The sequence below is a fragment of the Nicotiana attenuata genome, unplaced genomic scaffold (genome assembly GCF_001879085.1).
Source record: "Nicotiana attenuata strain UT unplaced genomic scaffold, NIATTr2, whole genome shotgun sequence".
In the NCBI taxonomy this organism is placed as follows: Eukaryota; Viridiplantae; Streptophyta; class Magnoliopsida; order Solanales; family Solanaceae; genus Nicotiana; species Nicotiana attenuata.
In genome coordinates, this window is record NW_017672679.1 from 43217 (window position 1) to 57934 (window position 14718).

Below are 14718 nucleotides of genomic sequence, written 5' to 3' on the forward strand. Positions count from 1 at the left end.
AGTCAACGAGTGCAGCATTGTCGGCATGTTGCTGCATCTCCTGTCCCAACTGGTAGAGGTGATGATGCCCAATAGCCTATGAAACATTTAAAATATTAATTAAATAACTCTATATCACAATTATAAGATATTAATTGTCACACCTCCTTTTTCACTACACTCGCAAGGGTGTAAATGAGTTTTTCCACTTAAAGGACAATCGAAACGGGATTCGTTATTTATTAGGATTCAGAGTCGCCACATGGGAGATTCATGGTGTCCCAAGTCACCGGTTGGATCCCGAATCGAGGAGAATATGACTTTGTTTAACAGTCTGCGATCCAGAAATCCGAGTAAGGAATTCTGTTAACCCGGGAGAAGGTGTTAGGCACTCCCGGATTCCGTGGTTCTAGCACGGTCGCTCAACTGTTATATTTGGCTTATTTATTTGATTTTAATACATGTTCTTGCTTATGTGCTTTTATCCGTAAATCGTTTTTGTTATTATTTTTAAAAGAATTGCAACGTCGCGAAAACGCATCTCGAACCACGTCGCAATCAATGCACCCGTGGTTGTCAACACATTTCGACTCCGTTGAGATTTGGATTTGAGTCACATAAATGTGCACCCGAATTGAAGAATATAATTTTATTAAAATCGTGCTTAAACAGTCTAACGTATTATTATTTTGGGGAAGGCCGTGAAATTCGCTAAACGGCCCTCCCGAATTCTAAGTATTTGCATATAGCATCTATTGAGGCCCCCACAATTTGTATTTTGTTCGGCGAAGCTCGTCTCATTTTATTTTAAGGCCAAACTAAAAGCAACTACCATTATCTATTTAATTTCGTCTCTAAAAATGAAGGGAAAAATCCTAATTAGTTAAGGCTATGAATTTCAAACCCGAGTTCAAACAACCATAAATAGGTAAAGAGAAAATTGGCCTTGGGCCCAGATTACAAAACAGGCACGTTGTGAACTAAAGTTTTCACGGGCACAGTCATCGGGCCTAAGATTGGCCCAAATTATTTGAAATACATGAGTTGCACTTGTATAGATCCAGGGATCGAACCCCATGGCGATCAGTTTATTGAATTCAAATGACTAAGTTATTTTCGAGCAAATGCGCCCCAGTGGGGTATTCCAAACCTGTGACCCAATTTAGGTCATCATTTTGTCAAAACAGACCTGGGCTTTATTAATACACCCAGGCCCAAATGCAAATAGGCGGCCCAGTGGAAGTAGAGGGCGATTCAGGCGTCTGTGATGCCAAAGTCTGGGATCGAATCCCAGCAGGAACAACTACAAATCAATTGGCTATGAAGCCAACGTCGAGCCCAAACCACATCCACGATATAGCGTAATGCGAAAGATGTTATTCAAACTGGAAGACTAATTAAGTGTCATGAACTACTAGTCTAGATGAATCAATTCAATTCAGGTGAAATTTAACACTAATTTGCCAATACCAATTCAAATGCACATATCAGTGATATCTAAGACTTCTACTCAAATGCAGACAACCAATTATACCCTAGAAGGATCAAAAATTGCTACAAGTAATATGAATACTACCAAACCAGTTCACAGGTTGAACTTTTGACTAACATCTCAACCAAATCAAATACTGAGTTCATATGTTGTAATAAAAACTTCACTCCGATATAACAGTCACATAAACTACTCAAATTAAACAAGTCTACTGAATTATACATAGCTACCAGACATATAATAGAACACTACCAACAAAACACAAGTGGCCTTCAATCAAACAAACAGATCCTTGAACACTCCATTCCAACTTCAATGTATACATCAGGGCAGTTCAAAGTAGTGTACCTGAATATTTGACAGAAATGAGAATAGAAATGGTCAATTACAGCAACAGTCGAGCAGCAACAATATTTTTGATTCCCAGCAGTAGAATAATGATCCAGTCCAAACAATAAGCCCAGAAATCCAGAATTTTTTTTTAAAAATCCCAGCAGAAATACCAATACAAACTCAACAACAACTTGAATAACCCATAATCACTCGTAACCAAACCACACAAGGTACTTCTGAGACCCTTTCAACCAAACAGCAACAGAGACGAACTCAATTCAAAATGCGCTCAGTTTCTACCTATCAGCTATCAATTGTGGAATCAGAATATCAACATTAACCAGACCAACTTGAGATTGAATCAAAGTGATCAATGGAACAGTGGCATTTTTTTTTTTGGTTTTTGAAATCGAATCCCTATTTCAGATCTGGAAATAAAACTAATGAGAGGGAATTAGTTTCTGAGTGAAAAAATGGCTGGAAAAGAAGACCTCTTAGCAAGGCAATTTTGATGCCCTTTTATAGGCAAGTAAGGTGAGTGCTCAGATTTTTGCTTTTTCTTTCAAGTCCCCATTTAATTTCAATTTCAATCCCCTACTTCTTGCCTTGTGGCTCAAGTCACCCTCCTATGTTAACTGAAATATGCCTTAACACCTACACCTAGAAGCTTCTAGAAAATTCTAGCTAGATTCCCTACCCCAATTACCCTCAATTTATCCCAAAATTACTAAAAACATAATAGCTATATCCAAACAAATCTTAGGGTCTGAACTTTCAACTAAAAGAAATGTAATCCTAACTCAACTATTAACTAACTTATCTCAACTATTAACTAACTTATCTGCTGGGACCAATTAACAGCAACAATCATCAAACTAAATTCAAACTGAACTTAAATCAGACTTAACCATATAACACTCAAACAAATGTTTAACTAAACAGAATTACAATTGAGATTAAGAACCAATATTCAAATAGTCAAATTGAAACAAATCTAATGAATAACTAATTAATCCCCTAAAACTAACACAAATCAAGCAGATAGAGATCAAAAAGAAGGATGAAAAAGAAAAGTCATTAATCTCGGACTAACCACTGTTACCAAACAAATTAAGAAGCTATGTAATCCGGGGAAATCAGTGAATATCAAAAAGAAGAAACAGAAATAAGAAGAAAAAAAACTCGAAAATTCACTGACTCCATTTCAAGCGACTTAACAAGCTAAAATAAAATAACAGGACTCAATTAAAACGACTAAGCAAGAAAACTATCGAGCAAAACTAATAAAAATAGACATAAAAGAAAAGGAAAAACTCACTGTAAAAAAAAAAAATCAAATAGCTTTGGAAATCCACAAAATAGGCCGGACTTGGCGAACCCTAAATCTAAAATTCCCAGGCTCCTCTCAGGTTTTTGCAGATTCTGGTGCGGAATTTGGCATGCAGGAGGCATTTGGCCGGATTTGGGTAAGTAGTGACTTGGTCGGAACCTTCAAACTAAAATCGAGCCGGTGAGTGATGATTCGAGCAAAACTGATGGTTGATATGGGAAGAGGAAGAAGAAAGGATACTGGGGTATTAATTTGGGGTCGTTTGGCGTAACCGGCGTCGTGGCCGGAAAACTTTAACGGGATATTCGACGAGCTCCGGCGAGATTCGAGGGAAACCAAGGGCAGGAATGGGAAGAGGATGAGCAGGAGAAGCTGGGGTGTTATTTTGGTGGGATATGGACATGGTAGTGTTCATCGCCGGCGGCGGCTCCGGCGGTGTTACAGGCTCTGTACGAGGAAGACGGGAATGGTTTTAGGGCTAATTGAATCTTTTAGACAGTTTTATTACAATGTAACGCTCAATGGGAGCCGTTGGATCAAACAATATGAAAGGTTGTGATTGCCTAACGACTAAACGCCGTCGTTTTGGGTTGAGAGGATTTGGACCGGGCTGAAGAGAACGGACCTGGGCTGGGGCTAGCTGGTAGGCAATTTGGGCCTTAATTAAAATGAGTCCAATCTGGGCAGCCCTTCCTTTTTATTTATTCCTTTTGTTTCCTTTTTATTTCTTTTGCTTTTGTATTTTATTTTTATCTTGCATTTTTCTGATTTTATAAAATGTAAAATTAAAACCAATACTTAATAAAATTCGAGATTAAACTATTCAAATCTAAATTACTTAAAATTCTACTTAAAAGATAAATGCAACAGTTAAAAGTGCAAAGAAACTATTTTTGTGATTTTCTTTAATTTTTATTCTAAACAAATCCATACCTAAAAAAATGTGAAATTAAATTCCTAATGCAAAATGCATATTTTTGTATTTTCAATATGAATTATCATGCAACCAATAACACCAAATTCAACAAAAATTCACAAAAAATTATAAAATAATAAAGAAATCAATTATTTGAAACTTTTGGAATAATTTGCTTAGGGCAAAAATCACGTGCTCACATTAATAAGCCACAAAAACATACTAGTGCCTCGTGCCTCCCGGCGTATGGTTTGTAGCGCTCGCCAAGTACATGAATGGGGTTCCCAATCATCAGTCGGGTGTGACGGCGGTACCATGACGTATACAGATGAATAGTGGCCTCCTGGGTAAATGTAGGTGGTGGCGGAATACGGTGATCTCGCTCCTCCCAAATATGGACCTGCTGCTCTAGCCATCCCATATATATATCGTCCACCCTGGCACGGTCGTCCCGCTGATAGTGTGTAGCCACCCATCCAGGCTCCCCCGGTATAGGTTGGGGACGCTGAAACAGGTGAAGCACACGCTCTGTGGCATGATACTCAACCATATCGAAGAAGATCATCGGGACGGAGGTGCTCCAAAGCAGTCGGTCGACTGAGCAAATATCGGGCAGCCGAGCTAGCAACTCGTCGTTGTATGGCGTCCAGATGAACTACCAAATAATAACATAAAAGTGAGTATGCGCAACACAACTCAATTTAAAACAAGCAAGTGTAGGTACATATTTACCTGTCCGTCCACCAGCATATCGAACACATCCCTGACAGGGGGGGAGATTATGATGAGCATCGTTCCTCGGTAGTTCCCACGCCGGAGAATCCACCTAGAAGCTAGAGGGAGAAACGGATAAGCCTCACCGGGCGCAAATGGTGGTAGAGGTGGCTGCAACGTCATGATCCGCTGCTAGGCCCAAACCTAAGATAAAAGGTTGATGTAAAATTTATGAGTCATTTCGACCATATAGAATTCGGAGTAATGAACACAGTATTCGAAAATGTTGTCACCTGTAGGAGGGGCAGAAAACCACATATGTCCACCGCTGGGACCATGCTCGCCCGGCACATGCTCCTATACAGGTATGCGAGAACAGCAACACCCCAGCTGTACTGGGGTAAATCATCCAGCCGCTGAAGATGATGGAGAAAGCGCATACTCACTTTACTCCCCGAAGTGTTCGGGAACAAGACACATCCGAAAAGCAGGAGCAGCGCCAACTGCGTGTACCTCTCAATATGGAGATCCTCCGTCTCGCCGGTAGTGTCTGGTGCAAAAATGCCATATGATCTCTGATGGCTGACAAAGCAACGCGACTGCCCCCAGCGTCACCCTGAGGTATATAACCAGTAAACTGCCCCATCATATCCAAAAACTGTGCACGCATCATGGATCTAATGTACTGGGGCAGTGCCATGGCCCGTCCATCTACGCGCAGCCCGTACAAAACCTGAACATCCTCCAGCGTGATGGTGGCCTCTCCAGTGGGCAAGCGAAAAGTGTGCGTCTCCGGTCGCCACCGCTCTACCAAGGCCGTGATAAGAGACCAATCAAGCTGCATCCGTCCAAGCTCATAAATCGTATAGAAGCCCGTAGCCTGTAGGCGCGCGACTACGCGGGCATGGAAAGGATGCTCCACGATGAACTCCCACAAATCGTCAGGTCTCGTGGGGCGGAGAGCCTGCTCCGATAGTTGTCCCTCCCATACAAAGGAGGACCTATGGTCGCCTTGCAACACTAATAGCTGATCCTCGGCAGGTCCAGGATGCGCATGCGGAGGAAAGGCCATGTCGTCTACTATAATTTAAACAAAATTAATTGTGTGTGTTAGTTTAATAAATTAAATAATTATTTTTAATATTGGACTGAGTAATTATCTATGGGTTCGAGGCTCGACATTTGAGGCCCGGTAGCACCAAGCTATACTTAATTATTATGTGTGTCATTTTCAACATTTTTTAGAAATTTGTTAGTTTAATAAATTAAATTAAAAATTCTTGAATTGGACTTAATAATTATGTATGGCTTCCAGGCTCGACATTTGAGGCCCGGTAGCACCAAGCTATACTTAATTATTATGTGTGTCATTTTCAACATTTTTTAGAAATTTGTTAGTTAAATAAATTAAATTAAAAATTCTTGAATTGGACTTAATAATTATGTATGGCTTCCAGGCTCGATATTTGAGGCCTGATAGCACCAAGCTATACTTAATTATTATGTGTGTCATTTTTAACATTTTTTAGAAATTTGTTAATTTAATAAATTAAATTAAAATTTTTTGAATTGGACTTAATAATTACGTATGGCTTCCACGCTCGATATTTGAGGCCCGGTAGCACCAAGCTATACTTAATTATTATGTGTGCCAATTTCAACATTTTTTAGAAATTTGTTAGTTTAATAAATTAAATTATAAATTCTTGAATTGGACTGAATAATTATGTATGTGTTCCAGGCTCGATATTTGAGGCCCGGTCGTACCAAGTTATCGTTAATTATTATGCGTGTGAATTTCAGTTACCGATGGAATTTTGTTTATTTAAAGAATTAAAGTAAAAATTATTGAATTGGACTGAATAATTATGTATGGGTTCCAGGCTCGATATTTGACGCCCGGTAACTACAGAGACTCTACGCTAAAAGGCTCTATATTTTACTACACTAAAAGGCTCAACATTTTACTACGCTAAAAGGTCACTATTACATATAAAAACAACAAACATAACATACAAATATGAACAACAAACTAAATAAATAATATTTATTTATTATTTAACCAAATAAAAATATAACATTAACAATACAAATTATTTATCAAATTTTAATAATTCATTGTCTCAAAGCTAATAAATCAATCCGGGTATAAATAAGATACAAATTTAAACACAAACATAACACAAATTAACATGGAAACATATTCAACAATACAAATATGCATGTACTATACGAGTTTCGACATAAACAAAATCGAAATACCTTGATTTAAGTTTTTTAAATTTGATTGAAATCGAATTTTTGCACCCGAATGAACGAATCCAAAGCTTCACTTGTGTGCGGGACCTACACTCTTTGCTTTTTAGTTGACGGGTGAGGCCCAAATTCTTTTTTTTAATTTGACGCGGGAGGGGGGGGGACCAGCAGTGGGGGAGCAGATCATTTTTTAATGGGGGGGGTGAGTCTGTGGTTGTCTTGGGGAAGAAGAAGGGCCTTTATTTTATTAAAGGAATTCGCAGTATTATACTGCGAATTACTTAAACGCAGTATAGTACTGCGAATTCCTTTAATAAAATAAAGCTGGGCCCAAAAATCAGAGTGAAAAGTAATTCGCAGTATTGTACTGCGAATTCCTTAAAAAAATAATTTTTTAATAATACGTAATAATATACTGCGAATTACTTTAACAGCTAAATTTCTGTTAAAGTAATTCGCAGTATAGTACTGCGTTTTAGGTAGTTATGTAACTTTTTTTTTAGTAGTAGAAACGTACTTTTTATCCAAAAAAGCATTAGAAAAGTTTCGGACTCTACAAGCAAGACCCATGTACAAGCAAAGAGTTTAGCTAAAAATCACCTAATCAATATGTAATGAATTATTATTTGGTCGAGGCACGTACATGTTAGTCTAAAATCACAGCTACATGCTATCTGGTCATTCCGACAAGAGGAAAAAAAATTAGTGCATTAAATTGCTACGACTTAATGGTCAATGAAATTAGAATGAATACAATAACATTAAGTCGAATCAATATAAAAGCAAAAGATTAAATGATTTATTCCACCTTTTAAGTTTTTATTAGACAGATTTATTCAATATTTATGTTAATGAAATTATTGTGGGTGTCCAGTGAAATAAGTCATAGTTCGGTGAAAAAATAGGAAAGAAATCATAAACTTGGTACCATGGTAGAGTATTGTTTGATCAAGTTTTTTTCCCCCGCCAAAAGTACATTTTTTTGTTGTGAAAAGTGCCTTTTTTTCAAAGTTTAGATATTTGGCCAAGGTAAAAAAATATTTTTGAGTAGAAGCAGAAGCTGTTTTTAGAAGTTAAAAAAGTAATATCTATCCAAAAGTACTTTTTTCGAAAGTAATTTGAAAAATATACTTAAAAGCACTTTTTAAAAGTTTAATTAAATATTATGCTGCACAAAAATACTCATTAAATTGATCAGCCAAATTTTAAAATAAATTAATTTTAGAAGTTTGACCAAATATACTATTATACGTTTAACCTACTTTTAAAGCAAGTCGCGGGGTTCGATCATAAGCATCCACAATATCTTCAATAGCGTTTTGTTTTTGCACCCACGAATCGGTATATTTCATTTTTATCCAAATAAACGAGTAAATACTCTAAAATTCTTTTAAACTTTTACTTTTTTGTCAATTTCATGCTTAATCTATTTGGTGTCCTCAAAAACCATCTGAACTATATTGCCATACATATTTAAACTCGCTCGTTGCTTATCTGGCATAAAATGTGTGATAACTCGTCTGGGAGCGCGTGACAACTGCAAAAAGTCACCAAAATAGCTTACCTTACAATATGTAATGGCTAATTAGTCGAACCCTCTTTCAACTATGTTTTTTTATAAATATTCTCCTTATTTTCTTTAAATCCATCTTTCTTCCTTATTTTTTCACCATTCTTCCTTATATTTTTTATTTTTCACCGGAAAAATGCATAAGTACCCCCATCCTATGACCGAAATTTCAACTACACACTTTTCCTTTACGGGGATCTATTACCCCACTGAACTATTTTAAAATGAAATTATTACCTCCCTAAATATGGAAAAGTGAGTGTATTTCACTGAGCAACAAAAGCAAATACTAAATTTTTAATTTTAATATGTCTTTTATTAAATATATACAACTTTTTAGTTTTTCTTTTCATTTTTATTTCTATCTCTTTTTTAATTTATTTTCTTCCTCCACCCTACTAGCAACATAGCCTATGCCACCACCGCGTCATAACCACCAAATTTTTTTACCACTGAAACCCTAATTTATACTCTCCACCCCATTATTTTCCTAAGTCCATAGCTGCATCCCCCATTTTCCCAACTCCCCAGCAACTTTCCTCTCTCTCTCTCTCTCTCTTATTGGGTCTGTTGTCGCCGCCACCCCGGCGACTTGGCTGACCGTCGACCACGACCTCCCTCTCTCTCTCTCTCTCTCATCTATCTCCCTCGGTGTAACTAGCTTTTTAAGAAGATAAATATTATTTAAACAACTCAGTAATTCAGATTCATTCTAAATGATTTGAGAAGTAAACAAATTTGTGAAGGATTCGAGGTTGTGGAAAATTTTTCTATTATCAGTCCATAAATTTGCAAGAAAATTAACCAGATTGTGAAGGAAGTACCTCGCCGGAAAATTTTCCGACTATCCAAATCAATTTTTTTGACCAAAATTTGCAGATTATGTCATGACCCAAGTTCTCCCTCCATGAACTGTCGTGACGGCACCTAGTCTCTACGACTAGGTAAGCCAAACAATTAGCGGAAAAAGAATTTAAAAGTACGAAACTAGCCAACTAACAAGTAATTATAAATAAAGTGTTTGAAATGTCGCTCGGCATATATAATAATAACACCCTCGAGCAATAATAACACTCCCAAAATCCGGAATCTCATGAATCACAAGCTAAAGAAATACACAGTGCTCTAATTCCAGAAGTCTAAACGAAAGAAAATACAAGAAGTCTATAACTGAAGGGAGAATAGAGAGGGACTTCTAGGTCTGAGGACGCGGCAGATATACCTCGAAGTCTTTGGATCGCCTCGCCTCACGGATAGTATGGCTGAGCAGAAGAACCTGGATCTGCACACGAAAAACATCTGCAAAAAAGGGCATGAGTACACCACGGCGGTACCCAGTAAGTGCCAAGCCTAACCTCGATCGAGTAGTGACGAGGAGAGGTCAGGGCCTTACTGGTTATATATATAACATGGTAAAACAGTATCAAATGTGACAGTATAACTAAAATACTAGCAGTCAATAAAGATGAAATCACAGAAAGAAATAACTCAGTACACAGAGATATCAACAGGGGATCTCCCAGTATAACGTCCCGTAGTTCCAAACGTAAAATGTGAAGAGGATCTCCCGGAATACCGTCCCTTAGTCCAAATCGTAAATGTGTAGGGGGATCTCCCTGAATACCGATCCGTAGTCCCAAACGTAAATATCTAGTACAGGGGGATATCCCGGGATACCGTCCCGTAGTCCCAAATATATATGTGCAGGGGGTCTCCCGGAATACCGTTCTGTAGTCCCAAAGTAAATACACAACCAAATCAACACACACAACAGTCACAAGAAGGAAGTCTACAGTTCTATTCAGGTTCGTATCAAGGAAAACAGGTAACTTCTACCCTAAACATGCTACACAGAATTCAAGTAAGCACTTAAAGCAGATAAGACAGTTAAGTCACGTAAGCATGCTTTCCTAAGCTAAACAAGAGGCTTCATATACTAGCATTTGCTCAATTAAAAGAAAAACATAGATATTTATTTAATGAAAACGGGGGTTTTCAACAATTAGCACATGTACGCACTCGTCACCTCACGTACACGGCATTCATATAACAACGGTACCAAAATCCTATGGGGAGTTCCCCCACACAAGGTTAGACAAGCCACTTACCTCGAACCAGCTCAAAATAAATCCGATAACACGCTCTTGCCACGAGTATCCAACTCCGAGTGGCCCAAATCTAATCAAATCAAGTACATAACGTAAATAAAACTACAAGCAACTATTTAACTAATGAATTTAAAGTTGCGGCGAGAAATTAGAAAGACGCCCAAAAAATCCTCCCCGGGCCCACGTCTCGGAATTGGTAAAAGTTACCAATTTAGAACGCCCATTCACTCACAAGATAACTCGTCCAAAAATTACTCAATTCCGACAACTAAAACCCGATCAAAACCCAAAAACTCGATTTGGGAACTTTTTCCCCAATTTCCCATTCTTCCACTCAAATTCTTTGATTAGATGTGTAAAACAACAATAGATTAATGAAATATAAACGAAATAGGGTAAGGAATCGTTACCCACTGATTTCCTCTTCAAAAACCTCACAAAATCACCTTCTCCCGAGCTCAAAACCGAATTTGATGTTATGAACTTCAAACCCTCGAAATTTCATATTTCTGCCCAGCGATTACCGCATCTGCGGTTATGGGGCTGGATCTGCGGTCCCGCACCTGCGGAAAAAGCATCGCAAGTGCGAAATCCACTTAACTGGGCTGGGGCCGCATCTGCGGTCACTGGGCCGCATTTGCGGTTCCGCACTGCGGTTTCACAGCCGCATCTGCAGTCCCTGGAGCACAAGTCCAAAACTCGCTTCTGCGATTACCATGCCGCTTCTGCGGCACCACACCTGCGGTCCCACATACGCAGGTGCGGTTATAGTAGGTTCAGTAATATCAGAAAAAGCCTAAGTCCAAATTCCAATACGTTAAGCATTCGAAACTCACCCGAGGCCCCCGGACCTCAACCAAACACACCAACCAATCCTAATGTCACGACCCAAACCGAAGGGCCGCGACGAGTGCCCGAGTCCTACCTGTCAAACACCCTTAAGCATGCGTCTAAGCTATAAACCTGATTAACTTCTGCTGAATAACGAGAATAACTTACATGAAGGAAGCCTGTCCAAAAGACATATATACATATACGTGCAGATTACAGTAGGCGAGCCGACAAGGCCGCGGTAGACAACTATATACCCAAAACTAAAAGATGGCAAGGCCACATACTATCCAACTATACATAACTGTCTACAGACCTCTAATAGAAATACAACTGTACAAGACGGGACTGAGCGACGTCATACCCATATATATATACAAGCATATCGTACCAAAATCAAAAGCGGCTCTGGATCTAGTGGAGCACGCCAACTCTCGTTGATCAAGGATCCTAAGAAGGGGGATCGTCAGCTTGCCTACCTGCACCTGCGGGGATGAAACGCAGGCCCCGGGAAATAGGCGTCAGTACGAAAAAATGTACTGAGTATGTAATGCATGAAAATCAGTACGTAAAAGACATAGATGAAACATGGAATAAAGAAATCCATTTGTAAATCTGAATAACTTTATAAATCCCGAAACATTTATAATGTCATGCATGTGCATATAAATGTCGTGTCATGCATAGGTATAGGTGTACGTAATATCATCAAGCCTCTGAAGGCATCCCATCATATCGTCTCGGCCACTGTGGACAATATCATCAACATATACCAACTGATCAGGTGGTGGTGAGTATATAACGCCATAACCTTTTTCCATATCCCATATACATATAGATACATATATACGTGTATATAACGCCATTTGGCCATGGGTCAATGTACATGTATAAATGAATGAAATGCATGAAAAATAATCTCAGTATTCCTTCCGGATAAACTTTTTCAACTGCGTATTATTCTGAGACTCATGAACAGAAGATATAATAATATGTCACATGGGGAATCAAAAACACCGAGACCCCTAGTATTTCTATGAATAGAGTCGTTTATGAAAACTGTGTATTTGCTCGTTTCACTACTAGAATTCTGGAAAAAAGCAACCAGCAAAAGCGACCAACGTTGGTCGCTTACTGGCCAAAAAGCGACCAACCACGCTTGGTCGATATTAAGCTGGTCCCTTTACCTTAGGGACCAAAGTTGGTCGCTAAATAGCGACCAACGTTGGTCTCCCAGGTAAAAGGACCAAATTTTCCGGGTAAAGCATATAGCGACCAACTTTGGTCGCTCAAATATTTTAATATTATATATTTGGCGACCAAAGTTGGTCTCCAGATGTAAATAACGTTTTATTTTTATTTATTTTTAATCATATTAAGCGACCAACTTTGGTCGCTATATTAATAAATGTTATAATTTTTTATTTATTGGGCGACCAATATTGGTCGCCAATGGAAAGAATTAATTTTTTTTTAACTATNATTTTAATTCAATTAATATATATAGCGTAAGTGTATATATATATATATATATATATATATATATAGATATATATAAGCTATATTCAATGCAGTATTACCTAATACACTTATACTCAGCGCATAGTATAGCGCATAGTATATCGAATATATAAGCTATATTCGATGCAGTATTACACACACTTACGCTATACTATGCACTGAGTATAAGTGTATTAGGTAATACTGCATCGAATATAGCTTATATATATACATACTTACGCTATACTATGCACTAAGTATAAGTGTATTAGGTAATACTGTATCGAATATATATATATACACACACACACACTTACGCTATACTATGCGCTGAGTATATATATATACATATATATACACACACACACACTTACGCTATATATATATATATATATATATATATATATATATATGTATGTATATATACACACACACTTACGCTATACTATGCGCTGAGTATATATATACATATATACACACACACACACACTTACGCTATACTATGCACTGAGTATAGTGTATTAGGTAATACTGCATCGAATATAGCTTATATATATATACATACTTACTCTATACTATGCACTAAGTATAAGTGTATTAGGTAATATTGCATCGAATATAGCTTATATATATATATATATACACACATATAGACACAGACGCACGATTCGTAGTACTATTTATCCCCTGTATTACAAAAGTATTAACGGCTTACATTTATATTATTTAGATAGTAAATTCAAAAGTGATTTTTAATTTTGACCATTGTTGACCTGAATGGAGACCAACTCTGGTCGCTATTTTTTCAAGAATTTAATTTAGCGACCAAAGCTGGTCGCTATATTTAAATCAGATTTAATTATATTTCATATAATATTTAAATTAATAATATAATTATTAAAATTGTATAACTGGGTCCCATTGGAGCGACCAGAGTTGGTCGCTACCTGCCTATCCTTTAGTTAGCGGCCAACGTTGGTTGCCATTTTTATATTATATATATTTATATTTTATAATTTTTTTAAAATAATAATAGTGGGTCCCAGGGAGGAGTTTTGGTGATTTATTTTGTTGTCATTTCTGTTTTTCAGGTTATTTCAGGGTTGTTATCCGGATATTGTCTTGTGGCTCAAACCCTTCTTTTTCGTATTTTGCCTAGTTCGTTTAGTTGTAGTAATTCGTTTGTTGTTATCTAGGATTGTTCCAAGGTTGCAACCCATGTCTATTTTTCTTGTTTTGTTCAAACCCTTTTCACCATCTGTCTAATGCAATCTCCTATTTTCTATTAGTTCTGGTCAGTTTTTGTTTAGGTTACTTTTCCTTTTATAGTTCTTTTCATCCTAACTCTAGTAACATGACATGCAAGCATAATTCTCAGCCTGGTCTTGAAAGTTAGTTTAATCATGAAGCAATGACACAGTTTTGAACATGATAAAAAGAGGCATTTGAGGAATCAAGTAAAGATTCATGCATTCTGAGATAACCTGAAGTTTAAATTGAGTGAAACTGAGGCAAGAAGTCTAGGGAATCAAGAGGTTGATAAGAGCATGCAACAAGAAAATGTCTCTCAAGCAGTTTGAGGTAAATCAGGCAATGCTGGAATGCATTCTTCCACATCAATACAAGGTTGAGTCAAGTCTGCTTCGAACTGGCAAGGATCATTCATTGGGACAAAGGTATTGCCCGTCG